The 15,170-nt window shown below is 48.0% G+C and overlaps 1 long non-coding RNA gene across 1 annotated transcript in view; it reads right to left on the reverse strand.

The window, feature by feature from the left end:
* The window catches only part of LOC147698905 (uncharacterized), a 1,339,289-nt gene that overhangs the window by 848,173 nt on the left and 475,946 nt on the right, over positions 1-15,170 (reverse strand). The window lies entirely within an intron of this gene.

The following is a 15,170-nucleotide window of genomic DNA, read 5'->3' on the forward strand; positions in this document are numbered from 1 at the left end:
GCTTACTCTCATGAATGCCTGGGAAACTGATGTATCTCATTCCTGAAGCTGAATGTATTGCTTATCATCTCTTCATCTTGGGATGCCAGAATATCTCTTTAATCGCACCCATATTGTGCGAAACACAGCAGCCCAGATGGCTCTGAATGAGACCATCACATCTTCTGAAGGACCGCAACTGGCTCCCAAACCATAAACAATCAGTATTCAAAACTCTTTGCAGGATGCCCTTAACAACTCTGGTTCTATCTACCTCAAGAAGAAATTTCAGCTTTACTACCCCATCGGCATTCTTCATTCCTCTTTTACCAGTCAAGTTTACATATCACAAGTCAAAGGAGCTGCATTAGAGGACGTTCGTTCTCATATCTAGCAGCTAAGCACTGGAATTGTCTTCGGACCACTTTTGACACTGTTCTCTGTTAGATTCTCTTCACTACGTATCTCAAAACATGGCTGTTTCAGTAAGAAGGTTGACCTGCTGCTGTTATTTCTTTGCACCAGGATGCCCTCTGGGGTATATATAAACTATATAATTTAGCATAACATATGTGTAATTTTTCTTTCAAATTGTGTGGTACTTCTTCCAATATGTCTTATACTATGTATTCCTTTTATTATGTCATATTAGTTTTATTTTGGTTTATATTTATTTCAGCAACATGTCATATTACTCTTGAAACGTGCCAGTCATTTAATCAAATGTCATATTCTTTTTAATACATGACAGATTAATTTTAGCGCTCACTAGATTTCTTTCAATGAGATCCATATCCATTCCAGGGTTGTTGATATACATTTCAGAATACGTCTTGCTCGATTCAATGAATGCGTAATTCATACATTCCTCCAAGTAGCATATTTAGCCTGACATTTATCATATTTGTTTTCATATCTATTACGCTATTTCGGCCATAACAAGCATTCATGAAGCCAATACGTCTGGCCTTTTGTTAGAGGAAGCCTTTGGTAACAGTTGGGCAACTCTGTTTATTCCCATGATGGAATAACACCATAGGCTACAATAATATGGCAGCAGGGAGTACGGCCCCTTTGCTGTACAGACGGCATATGGCCGGGATGCCCGCCACCCCCTCCCAACACCAATCCCCAAGGATGGGAGAAGTCGGACACAGGTTTGAACTTTTGGAAGGCGGGAGGGAGTCACCCTCCTGGCCGTATTTATTAAAATATGAAACAAAATTTAAAACATTACATAAAAGTTTCATCATTCCGTACAATTTTACATTTATTACATTTCGATGAAGACATGTTCTTTGGCTAACCCTAACAGATCTCTAATACAAAGGTTTCCTAGCCGAGTCTAACATCCTGAAAATGCATACCTTCTAAATTAAAATTGTACATCCTAGCATTAAGGGCCAACGGCAAGGTCTTAAACGGTGTCAGAGCCCTACTACCAAAATCTCGCCATCACGGTGTGAGTGGCGCATGCGCAGAGGACTCTACCCTCATTGCCAACTGTAACTTCCCTTGTCGTGGTGGGGGCCCCCTTTCCACTCGACGCCATCTTAAAGGTCGTCCGAGTTCCCGTGTGACGTATCTGTAGGAAGGACAGCGTGGACTCCCCCCCATCCCCACACTCTCATCCGCCGTCGCGGATATCCGGCTCCTGGGAAATTAGTAGAAGGGGCATCTAGCCGCCTCCCCCCTGGGAGGGGCCTATGGCCGTCTCCCCCTAGGCGACCCATCCTTAGTGGGTGCCGCCTCCCTGTGGAAGGGGCCAATGGCCGCCTCCCCCCGGGCGCTCCCATCCATTCTGGGTGGCGCCCCCTCTAGGGACCTTGAAATTACTGCTCACCGATCATGACCTTACCGCCACAGGCCGGATAGTTGACCGACTATCCGGCCCCCCCCTACTCCTCCTAAAGGTCATGCTTCCTCAAACCCCTTAGCCATGCTATGAAGTCTCCTATGAGTAAGTCATTCCCCTCCCTGGACAGATGAACCCCATCATTCAGATACATGTGATCACCCCGAATACACCCGTGAGGAATGCTATGCAACTGTGAAGAGCAGAACAATTTACCAATTTTATTGTTAACCCTTTTCACTGAATGGTTCAGTGCTGACACTGAAAGGCCCCCCCGCCATACCTTCCTTGGAATCATGTGGGACCAGGCAATCGTGCACCCCGGGACTCTTCTAGCCAACCAGCTAACAGCCGACAAAATGTGTTCCAATAACACTCGTCTACCCAGTGTCACCAAGTCATTGCCCCCCAGGTGTACTATGACTACAGATAGCGGTGACCTTTGCCGCCCTAAAAGATCCTCAAAAAACGATTCGAATTGGTCAAAACAGAGCCCGCCCTTCCCATGGAAGGTCACTCTGTACCCATATTCCCCAGCTGCGTGAGTCGCGTCACCTGCCTTGAAAACGTCCCCGGCGCGCCTCACATATGAGTGGCCCACGACCCATACCACTCTCTCCCCAGTCGGTGATCCTTGACCGCTGGTCTCCTGGTGCTGGGTCGACTGCAAATTCCGCCCCGCGTGACAGGCTCGCGAAACTGTAATTCAAACAAAAGACAAGAAGCGTGAGTGCATGTCAATTGACCTTTACAACATGTGCAATCGCACATACCTTTTGAAGCAATTCGAGGACCAACGTCCCAACTGTTTTACTTTCTCCGCACTCTGACCCCTGGCTGTAGCCTCAGTAGCAGCCCCTATCCTAAAGGAGTGGGTCTCAAAATCGCACGGGTCCATGCCCCCGGCAGCGATTGACAGTGCTAGCACCCTCTGAAACTGAAATCTCGTCAGTGGGGTGGCGTCTTTGTGCCTAAGCAAACTCCCCCCCCCATGTCGCCGTCCTTAGTGCCGAGTATTCCTTTATACACTTTATCGGGAAAGTGGAGGACCCTCATGCGCGCACGATAACACTATTTCCCATAGCTCCCTGGTCAGTCTTGGACCTGGCTATCGAGACCACCATTGAATCACCCCTAATTTGGACGTGATCCCTGCACAAGCCTCCCTCAACATCTTTTTTGTTCCTTGCGACCAGTTCGCTCACCCGCATAGCCCCATGGAACGCCAATGCGAAAGCTGCCCGGAACAGAACTGCTTCGAAATGGGAGGAGCACGTCTCGTCCAGTTTTGCTATGAGTAGAGACAACCTGTCTAAGCCAATCGGGCGCCTCGCATCTTGCCTGCGACCCTCGAGGCGCTGCCAGCCGCGAAGAGCTTTCTTAACCAAAAAGGAACCCGTCGGGTCTTTTATGCCATGCACCTGCGCCATGAATGAAATGGCCGCCCTATGCCTACTGGCCGTTGCCGCTGATCGGCCTTCTCTGTGCAGCGCTACCAGGAACCCCAGGAAGGATTCCTCCTGACCCCAGCTCTGTCTCCCTGTTGGACCCAAAACTGTGCAGTAGGAACGAAACGCTCCTTCGTATGCCTTCCTTGTCCTGGGGGCTAAGCTTGCTGCCACGAGGTCTTGTAATCCGGGGCACCGATTAGCCATAGCGCTTCGGGGAACGGTGCCGCCACTAGTTCCGCTGTGGGTAGATAGCCCCTGAAAGCCTGCATATGTGAACGAGAGAGTGCATCAGCTGCATGATTCAGTACGCCTGGCACATGTTTCGCCCTGAACTGTACATTCAATCTCATGCAAAGTAGTACTATTTCTTTCAACAATCTCAAGATCCACTTGCAGCGGGCTGCCTGCTGGTAAATGCACTCGACCACAGTCATATTATCAGACCAAAACACCACTGAGCGGTCCCTGAAATTGTCTGGCCATGCCATCAGAGCAACCCAAATGGGGAATAACTCCAAGAACCCAATGTTACCTGTGAGACCGCTGGAGTGCCACCACGTCGGCCATATTTGCGCCGACCATCGGTCACCAAAGATGGCGCCAACTCCCACGCTCCCAGCTGAGTCAGTCCACAGACCAAGTTCGTCCGAAGACGCTGGTGGCTTGTTCCACACAACTCGACAGTTGAAGTCCGCCAGAAATGCCAACCAAATGCGCATATCCTGGCGAACCTCTGCCGACAGTCTCGTACGGTGGTGTCCCTCCTTGAGACCCACCATAGCTTGTGCAATAGAGCGTGAGAAGGGGCGGGCCATTGGCATCACCCTCAAGGCAAAGTTAAGCTGTCCCACTGTTTGCTGTAACTGGTGCAGGGTCACTTTCTCCTTGCCCAGGCATTGTATCAGGGAAGCCCTGAATTTGGCTACCTTTTCCCTCGGTAAACGGAAACACCCTTCCACCGAATCGAGCTCAATTCCCAGAAACTCCAGTGAAGTAGATGGTCCGACCGTCTTACCTGGTGCCAGTGGGACTCTGAACTCCCGCATGAGGATGCAGAAGTCCTGTAACGCCTGCGCACAACTCGTATCGCCGGCTGCACCCAAAAACAAGAAGTCATCTAAATAATGCATCACATGCTTATGGCCCGTGGCCTCAGTGAATACCCACTGTAAAAAACAGCTGAACATCTCAAAATAAGCACAAGAAATGGAGCAACCCATCGGCATGCATTTATCCATGTAATAACTCCCTTGAAATGCAAAACCTAGCAAGCGCTGACCCTGTGGTTGTACCGGGAGCAACCGGAACGCCGATTCGATATCTGATTTCGCCATCAGCGCCCCGGGGCCCAGGCGATTTAACATGGCCACGGCATCATCGAACGATGCGTACCGCACTGAACAAACTTCCGGGTCAATGGCTTCGTTCACCGAAGAACCCCTTGGGGCAGACAAGTTATGAATAAGTCTAAACTCTCCAGGGTCTTTCTTCGGGACAACCCCTAACGGGGAACATATGAACTCCGCCATCGGCGGGCGCTGAAAAGGCCCCGCCACTCGCCCCAAGCTGACTTCTTTTGCTATTTTCTTTGCTGCAACGCTTGGGTTGTGTTGGACAGATAACTGGTTTTTACAAAAGGAGTCCCCCCGAAAATCCCCCGCCGGGATGTGGAAGCCATGTAAGAATCCCTTCCTCAACACCCCAGCGGATACATGATCAGGGTATTTGTTCAACCAAGGAGTCAGAGCCATGATATCAACAGGTGTAGGCAATCGGTTACAAAGTCTTACCTCACTCTTGCTTAGACCCCCTTTTCCTCCCGTCCCGCTGTTTTTAGATCTACGGCTACTCTCCGGGTGTGAGGAGCTCCCACAGCCCGCACACGCATGCCTGAACCTACATGTTCCCTGGGGTCTGTTACAGTTGCCTCTATTGAAACCCCAACAAACCCCCCGCTTGCCGCCATTCCCGCCGGTCTTGGGCTGATAGTCCCCACCGGCGCCCGCTCGAAAGGGCACCACGGGCTTTTGGCGGACGAACCCCGACCCGCTCCCGCTCGGCGAGGACGTACCTGCCGCCCCTGGCAAGAGCTGCTTGTGCCATGACACTGAGTCAAGGCAATCCCAAGTCAAAGTAGCATCAAACTCTTTCGCTTTCCGGAATTTCATATCATAACCTTTCCATTCGTCCCCCTCATACATGGAATAAACATCCATAATCCTATTCTGATAGCAAGTCAACTCGGTCATTAGTTCAGGCTTTCGTTCCCCCATGACTGCAGTAAATATGGAAAAGGCCTTAACCCAGTTCGTTACCGTCTCATCAACCCTGAATTCCGCCATCTTGGCGCGCCACACACTGGGATGCCATAAATCTTTCTGGGATTTTGCATATTCCATCTCGCGATGGTCAGTCAATAATGAAAACATGTTAACATATTTCTCCCCCCATATTAGTTCTTTTGTGGCCATAGGAATGTGCTGTGCCACCCTTTCCCGCCTCGAGGGTAATGAACCCTCCCCCGCCATTGGCAATGTGTGCTTACCAGGTTCGGCCGTTGTTTCTGCCGCCTTTTCCTGGCCAACCGCAGGTCCTCCCTGCGCCACCTGTGGGGGAACAAGAGGAACATTCGCTGTTGCGGCCTCTCTCGACTGCCGCAATTGCTCGATTATTAGTCTGGCCTCCTCGGCCGGGTCCCTCGCGGCCACTGCCCCCCCCTGCTTTCTTCTTGAGCCATGGCAACACCGCCGCTCACTGGATGGTCAATTCGGGAGGCATCTCCTCATCATTAGCGGGAGTAATTACAACCGGGATCGGCAAACCTATATCTGGGTTTGGTACCGGGATGTCCGCCGGCGTGACGGGGGCGACTGGGGGTACCTCAAGAACCGGGACCTCCCCAGAAACCGCCCTCCTCTTGACCCGCTTCCCCCTACCCTCGGGGACGACTCCCGGCAAGGCCGGGCCTATTACCTTCTTAGGACGACCTGAGTTGCTCAGGGCCTCCAACTGTTTCTTAACCTCCGACAAACCTCGACCGATCGAATCAACTTTTCCGAGCTTTCGGTCCATGCCAGCCATTCGGTTCGACAACAGGCGCAATACCTTCTCCATCTCGGAGCCTTTTCCAGCTTTCTTGCCAGCCATGGTTTTGAGTATTCTGCTCTTAGTTGATCAACGAGGTCCTGGATCCTTCGTACTCCAAATAACTGAAAGAGAAACAACAAGATTACAAGTTCTCAAAATTGGCGCTTGTTCCGTCGAGGGCTCACGAGCAACGAGTGGGTGCAGCCTTCAGAGCACAGGAACAAGAGGACGCTTCTTCGGATTCCCGCTCTATTTATTCTTCTGCGGGAGGGCGTGTACCCTCCTCCGGTACGCCTACTGGGCGTGGTCTTCTGTGGAGGTGTCTAGGACAACCCCTCTTGGGCGGGAAAAGGCGCGCCCCGGCTACGCCACTTCGGGCATACCAGCCGGGCCACGCCCCCCTCCCAAAATGGTTTACCGGGGGGATCGGGGCACCCAACCATACGTTCGGGGGGACAGAGTGGTCGCCCCTTTCCATTCATAGAGTTAAGTTGTACTCTCAAAGAAGATATTATTCAAAGAAGATGAAGTTTGCTTTGTAAATGGTGAATTCAAATTCCATGTACGGCAAATAGTAAATGGTAGATACTGTTGACAAAGGGCCAGCATTGTGGTTTTATCTTTAAGAAAGCCTAAGTGCCCGCATGCCTTAACCTTGTGAACAAAAAAGCTGTAATGACAACATGTTATCATTTATCATGACAGCAAAGTAAAACAAATGAATGCACAAGGATGATTTGTGAATAGCACTGTGATTTTATAACATTTAAACAGCAACACTTTCTAAACAAGAAAGTCATACATAAACTGATAAGCTTTTAAAATGTCATTATGTCAGCAAACTAAATACATCAAATAATACATATTGGCTTTTAATTGGACATCATGTTGCATCTGCAGCATAACAAATACACTACTTGGTCTTTATCATCAAATCCTAATGGTAACACAAATGGATCAATGTAATCAGTCTCAAATGTCATGAACTTGATAGACAGCAACCCAAGCAGAGGAAATATGGAAGCTGGTATTTGTAGGGGCTAGCTGAAACCCTTCTTTCTCCATCCATCTGTACTTTTTATCGTACTTCTGTAGCCATAGCTAAAAAGATAATATTTATTTAACCCTAGATAAATACACATTCGAAGAAAATACAAATATAGTGTCAGATAAAAAGGATGTAGACATTCAAGTGTTGAACTATGGATCATAAATTAGACCTACTGAACTCTTGGGCAGAATGTTATGCAGAAAATAGGAGAATATAGAGAAGTGATTGCTCTCCCTCTCATGCTACTAGTGATACAAATAATGGAAAAAGATAATGATAAGTCAGGCTCAGCAAAAAAAGAGTAAAAATGTTAGTGGTACAACCACAGAAGATTCAATAACTCAAGAGTCCTGATATCTATCTATAACAATCGTGGAAACACCCACAACATTTTTAGGAAAGAGCCCACTAACAGCAAATGTAGACACAGGATATGAAGAGGAAAGTGGAATTTGTAAAGTGGGTATTGCACAGCCAAACAAAACATTACTGGCCAACAATGTACTATTACATTAGCCTAAAGAGTTTTAAGTTTTTGTGCAACGGATATGACCCTCATGTTTTCTGCACTTAATCTGGACAGCAGAGGACATGCCTTGCACCCAGGGCTGGGAAACCTCCTAGGGTGCAGAGGGCTCCTGCTTTCACGCCCCCATCTTGGGCTGTAAGGGAAGAGCTTCACCTGCAGTCCATGTCTTTTTCTTTTTCTTTGATGACAATATAGCTGATGTCATCAACTGTGAAAATGAAAATGACCTTGGCCAGTTGCTCTTCTTGCCTATTCAATGACGAGAGGGCAGCTATCTTGCCACCAGCCTGCACACAGTCCCTTCCCAAGCACCAGAAAGTTTTTCTGTCCATTTGGGGTGGCACACTGGGAGGTTTATCAGAAACTTGCCTGCTCCAGTGGCGCATAAAGCCCACTAGACAACAGGGACTGGTTTCAAAATAACAGACGGGTCAGGGAGATATCAAGTTCTGGAACTGGCAACACTCTTCACCTCCATGGACCAGACATTTTTTCTGAACCCTGTGGCGGGAATGGGACTGTGGTATTTACGTATAATCAGCCCACTCCAGAGCAGCAGAATCCGCTAGAATAGTTAAGTCTATAAAAATGAATGGGGAAAGTTTTGAAGAAGCCATGGATAGGTTTTGGATTGGCCTGGCCAGTTTTCAAAGTTTGTTAGATTGACTGCAGCAGTGTGTAGGTGTTGGCCCCACTTTCTAGGACACACCCTAGAATCACACACATCAACTGCCATTATGGAACTGCAAGCTGGGGGCAGATATGTCTCTGCACTCTATAGGACATTATTGAAGGACTGCATACATAACCCCCTAATAATATTTGTCAAATTGGAGACTTGATTGACGAGTGAGACTAGTATAGAATACTAGGATACCATACAGTGGTTTGAAATAAAGCTAGATTCCGTCATTTACAGTTTTAACTCTTGCATCATGCATATTTAACCCCATATGTCTTTGGAAAGATTTACCCTACGCACACACAAGGGCAGATTTTTTGCACAATATATTTTTTGCCTATGATACGGCGATTAAAGAATATTAGATACCTTTGCCAAAATGTCCTTGTTAAAGGATGAAAGAACCCTGAGACACTCTATACTAGGCTTACATTCGATGCCGCAAACGTCCAATATAAGTTCACATCACTAGTACTGTTACTGGCCCTGCACAGGATTATGATACATTGGAGCCAGCCCAATGGCCTTCCAATTCAGATGAGGTATAAAGATTTCATAGAGTGGCTGTTGGCATGGGTATACAAATAAAAATTGTCTGTATTGATGTAAAGATCCTTGAGGGCATTCATGACTGCCGTTCAATGGAAAACACACTTCTGGAGGATGATCTGCCCCCTCCACACTTTTCTCCAAGGATGACGTATCTTAGTGGTCTTCAACTAAATCAGTTATACAATTTGTTGGTATATGTTTAATTGATCATATTAACAACTGTAAATGTGTTTGGATTTATATAGCGCACGTCTACCCTGAGGTCTCGTAGCGCTGTATTCATACCACTGTGGAACCCTTCCTGGCTTTCCTGTGAAATGTCCACTCTTGGGCACCCCCAAGGTGAAGCCAGGCATCCAAGCGCTGCTGGGACGGTTGTGGAGATTAAGCAAGCTATTGCCCAGAGTCACAGAGTGGGACCCATGATTAGACTAGACACCAAGGTGAGATTTATCAGCTCCGGGGAGATTGAGTCCAAGAGCCGCCGAGGCAGAGATTGAACCCTGGTCCAGGGCCAGACCTCTGCATCAGGGTCTGCCGCTCTTACCATTGAGCCACCCTTCTCCACACAAATGGATGCATCGCCTATATATTATCTCTCTGTGAGCACTCTAACAAAATGCTTGTATGGACTGTAATGTTTCAACCAAAAAAAATTAAATTACATTAAAAAAACTCCTGAGATGACCTCTCCATCAAACCAGAGTAAGTAATACGTGGCCAGGCATGCCTTGCGGCCTAGGCCTGAGGCTACTGATAAACACATCACAGGTAGTGTGGCAGGTAACCAGCCAGACAAACATGGGAACACGAAAAACCCAGATTAGGCTCACAGATAGGCAGCAACACCATGATGGACCCAGGACATTGTCTCTAATAAAGCACATATGGCCGGAGGGGTGCTCTGTTCCCCATATACACCATAAAGTTAGATGCCACATGAAGTTAGGAACACTGAGCCAATCAGAGCACAGCACACTTAGTATATGCAGCAATCACACACTCCCCATACCGGACATCTGGTCACTTCACCCACTGGCCATTATTGTGTACACACAAGGTCAAAGACCCACCTACCATGTGTCCTGATTTACAACCCCTGACCGGCCTCAATTCCTTCCTCTAAAATAATATCTAGGTCGTTTTACGATGCTCCAAATACTGTATATAATGGCACTCAGAACTTATGTATGTTTAGACAATCCTCAGACCCATTTCTGTGGTCGTTTGCCAACCAAAGCCTTTAATTAAACCAACTGACCCTATTTTGCCAAACTCCTCCTGCCTTTCATTCTTTCAAGGTAAATTCATATTCCAGCAACATTTTGGTGAGCCAAATAGGAAGGATTTGTTCTTTGAGCTCAAATGCAGCCGACGAAAAAGGAATCCGCACACATGGATCCACATCTGCGCAACAAGGAAGTTGACCAGACGCCACCATTTATGTAAAGTTCAGCTGACATCAGATCCTTAGTCCCAGCATTTGGCATATGGCACACTAGGATGAATCGCTGTTGGTTTCTTAACACTGTTAATATCTGAAAAAAGTGGAAGGTGTTATTCACTTGAACTGCTGGGCTTGACACAGACGGTATGTATTGACCCCTGGGTGTGACATATGGAGTCATTTGAATGCTAGGGAAGATTTGGTTCTTGGAGACGGTGAACAGCAATGACAACACGGGGATTACCCCGCACTGCCATTACAACGCAGGAATTACAACGAAAGTCATTACAACGACTTTCGCTGGAGGGCGCTCTTGGATAGGGAATAGTTTGATTTTCTATCCAACTCCTTCCCTACTGTCAACGTGGGCTGGAGTTGGAATAGAAAATTAAACTATTCCACTATCCAGCGCCCTCCAGCGAACTTCGTTGTAATTCCTGCATTGTAATGGCAAGCGTGGTAATACCACGCGTTGTCATGTCATACAACCTTGGAGACTAGGTGTAGCTTGTCTTGGACCTAGGGGAGCCTGTGGCTGGCAAGTTGTTCCTTCTTCTCCGTGTAAATGTTTGTTTTCTTTGTCCCACAGTCAACTTTAACAGACTATCAGGCTCACTTATTCTCATGTATCACGCAGAGCCTCTCCTCGTCATCACGCAGCATGGGCTAGGAGCGGGCTGAGGTCTTTTTGACAGTTACCAGGTTTTTTTGCTCTCTCTCTCTCTGTCTGTCTGTCTCTCTCTCTTGTCATTGCAGTGATCAAATGCTACATTCCCGAAGTTTTGGATATTCTTGATGTTGTGGTGCTGGTAAATAATTGTAACTGTGTTTTATGTTGAACATTGTGTCTTGTTAATGAGTTAATGTACATGTGAAGAAGTTACCATTACCACAAGCTGTTGTTTCATATCTGCTATTCCACTGCTAAAAATTTAGTGTTTTGTATTTCACCATTGCACTTTCTTTCAGGTTGTGACTGTTGCATTGTTGTTTTGTTTTTTGTGAAAAGTCTGTTTTTTATGCATCTTTGTATAAAGCTGAGCTTGAAGTAAGGAGTTATTTTTGGCATAATCCTGTGTACATATTTCAAATCAGAGTAGGAAATTTAGGAATATTTTGACCCGAGACGTTCAAGTACATTGTTCCCTTTAAAGGTTCACAACTAAATCATGGAGTCACCTCTGACCCACATGCAAGCTTGGTTCCCCACACAGGCAAAAATATTACATAAGTTATGCCGTGAATGGCATGCACACACTGAGGCATACACGTTCCTGTGGCCAGAGGGGGGAACATTCAACAGCTATATAATAGAACACACGAGAACACACATTCTAACCAAATATGTAGGACAAAAGAAAGCTAGAAGAGAGGCACTACTCTAACTGTGGCTATCTTTGATAATCCCGTCTCAGGGAACGCAAGTAAGGCATTCGCTCCGCACCCATCGTATACATTAGTGGAGGTGCTCTCTCTGATGCTTGCCACTCCAGCAGCTCCTGCAAAAGGATACACCAACCTGCCAGTTGTGGGAGTCGTAAGGCCGCCAGATCTAGGATTGGGAGGCTTCCAGTCTGTTAAACCCTGGCATTCCAGCCTCACGTCAGCTCTTTGCTAGAGTTTACCAAAATTCGATCTTCCATCCATTGCATTCAACACATCAAGCCCCAGCATCACGTGGAGCCTGAACTCCAACCCATCCACTGGAATTATCTCAGGTGCCTGGAAGTTTCAGAGCCGTTCTGGACAGTGACACCACTAGTGGGGGTGAGGAAGTAGGCCCTAGTCTTCCGAGGGGGAAGCAACAGGGTATACCCTCTAGGGGTATGCTTAGGCATTGGAAGAGGCAACAGAAATGACAATGAGGGCAAATTCCAACCAAGAGGATCCTTGCACAGCACTGAATGAAGGAGGCAGCACAGGTGGGAGTTAGTGGAGAGGCACAAGTTAAGGATGAGAAGAGAGAAAGCACTCCCCGTGGGAGTGCCAAGAGAGAACAGAGCAGCACACCCTCCTCTGGGGGAGAGGGAGCCAGGCCGAAGGCTTCACATGCAGAGGAGTCCGAAGTAGAGCCAGAGGCGAGTTACCCATTGGGAACTTGAGCCTCACTAGATAGTCAGTGTAGGAGAGGGGCTGATCAGGAAATAAGGGATCATGGAAGCCCAGTTCAAACTCAATTAAGATGTAGGAGAAGTAACATGGCCCCTTTACGAGCACTCGAGGAGAGCAGTGACAAAGGTGTCTGCCGCTCCCCAAGAACGCTCTAGTCAGACAAACTGACCTCCAGAGAGATAGTTACTAGAGAAGAAGGCAAGGTCTTTGCACAGACATTTTGCCACATGCGAATCGGTCAGACCGAAAGGAACAGTCAATTTGACAGACCCTGACCAAAGGAGGGAACCTTCGCAACAGAGGACATGGCCGTCACAGAAGACTGAATCTGGCACTGAGGGGGATATCCGAAATTGAACTTCCCGTACAAGCAGGATTGCTGAGAAGATGGGAGCTGCTCTAAGCCAAAATATTGCAGAAGGGCACAACATGGACATCTATGTGCCATGGGCTCAGATGGATGAAGAGGAGGTCAGGGCTAAATTTCCCCTATTGATGGACGGGGCAGGAAAACGGATCTTGTGTTTTGAGTAAAACACAGCAGGAATAAATTTAGCAGTAAGCTATGTCAACAGTCTGTTCAGCAGGGAAACAGAACAACACTGTGTTCACCTGAACCCCCATCCCAGCAGTCACGCTGACCAGCATTGAGCCAGAAGTGGCTGCATTCAATTCTTTCAGGCACCAGATACGGATGGCTCTGAAGGAAATGTTCCCTGACTACCCCAATGTAAGAGGATTGATGGCAGAAAGCATGAAACCTGAGGAGACCGTAACTGACTTTTTGGACAAATGAGAGATCGGTGGGGACAGGCGACAGAATAGCCATGGACCGACACAGGCCCCCAGGTTGTGTTCTTTTATAACATCCTCAAAAAGGGGCTGGCCACCCAAATTCAGGGTGGACTGGACAGTGTAGTAGGATTAGACACCAAATCCTGATGAGAAATACAGGCCCACATTTTACGCTACTACAGAAAGAAACAGGAGAGGGACAGGTAAAAACAGGAACAAGCCCAACGAGACAACGCTAAGCTGGCCCAAAACAAATTGAAAAAGATCATTCTTAAGTAGGACGTGTTGGCTGCAAGCATTAAATGGCACCAGTCTTGAGGGGAGCTCCACTTCAGAACCCCAGAAGGTTCCCACCCAGCCCTGACAGCAGAGGTCAGGGAGGCTGGCAGCAGAGAGACCTCAGAGAATGTTTCTATTGCCACAAAATAGGCAACATGGCCTACTAATGCCAGTTCCAGGCGTATCATAAGCAATAAGCCTAGACCATTCCCTGCAAAATCACCATTCACAAAATCAAGCCCAGACCAACCCGAACCCACCTTACATTCACCTACAGTGATATCAGTTGGCAACCACACCACTGCAACAAGGATCAGGTGTTGGTCGAACACATGGCCACAGCAGCAGCTGACAGGGAGCCCAGCCCTACAAGGACAGGGGTCGCAACCATATCAGGGAGGGGTAGCAGTGCCTTCAAATCAAAACATTACTGAAATGTGCAGTACATTCAAACCCCCAAAGCATAACATACGCTTCACGCACACCTCAATACACATTTCAGATTAAAGATTAGTAACACAATTTAGGAATTTCAAGTTTTTACTTGCGTTCGGGAAACTATGGGCTGCTGTACGTTGAGCCGATCAGGAATCCACGCTAGAGTCTGCTCTTTGGATGCCTGTGGGGCCTAGGCCTCACTCTGCTGCTGATTCCCCATGGTAGGGTAAGCTGGTCTTGCCCCGGGGGGAGGGCAGTCTGACGAGGGTGAGAGGGGGCAGGGCAGCTTCACCGACCAGCACATAAAAGCAGGCACCCAGGTCCCCTGTCCAAGTCACTGGGCCCTAAGTCGAAAGGCCCCCTTCGGTTCAAAAATGAGGTGATGTTCTGATGACCAGATCTAGATTTCCCGTGCACTTGGAATAATGATGTCCCCAAAACTCTGAAGTCCACACACATAGCCTGACAGATTGCAAGGCACCACATGGTGCTGAATCGGTGAGGGGGGTCACCAAAACCACTAGCCCTCTCAGTCATTTCCCGCATTGGGCGACTTTTGACAAAGTTCTGGCCTTGCACCGGACCCTCACCTCAGTGAAATGTTGCCTTCTCCTCCTTGCCTCAAAATTTTCCAAGCATCCAAAGCCTGCCCGCCGGGTTATGGCCCTCCAGACAACAAGAGTAGCATATCGCCAGTCAGAATCTTCTGGCCACAGCAGTGGCAGCAGGCCCAAATATCCTGCACCCAAGGGAGAGAGGGTGCCAGGAGGGAGGAAGTCTGCAAATATCCTTCACAGCTCCGTGCAAGAAAAGCAGAAATAATGTCTCACCGCCCGGCCTAGTCATTATCCACCTCACAAAACCTAACACATACCGTCCAGGAACACCCATAGGTTACAGACACGGGCACAAC

Source organism: Lissotriton vulgaris, chromosome 8, assembly GCF_964263255.1.
Source record: "Lissotriton vulgaris chromosome 8, aLisVul1.2, whole genome shotgun sequence".
NCBI lineage: Eukaryota > Metazoa > Chordata > Amphibia > Caudata > Salamandridae > Lissotriton > Lissotriton vulgaris.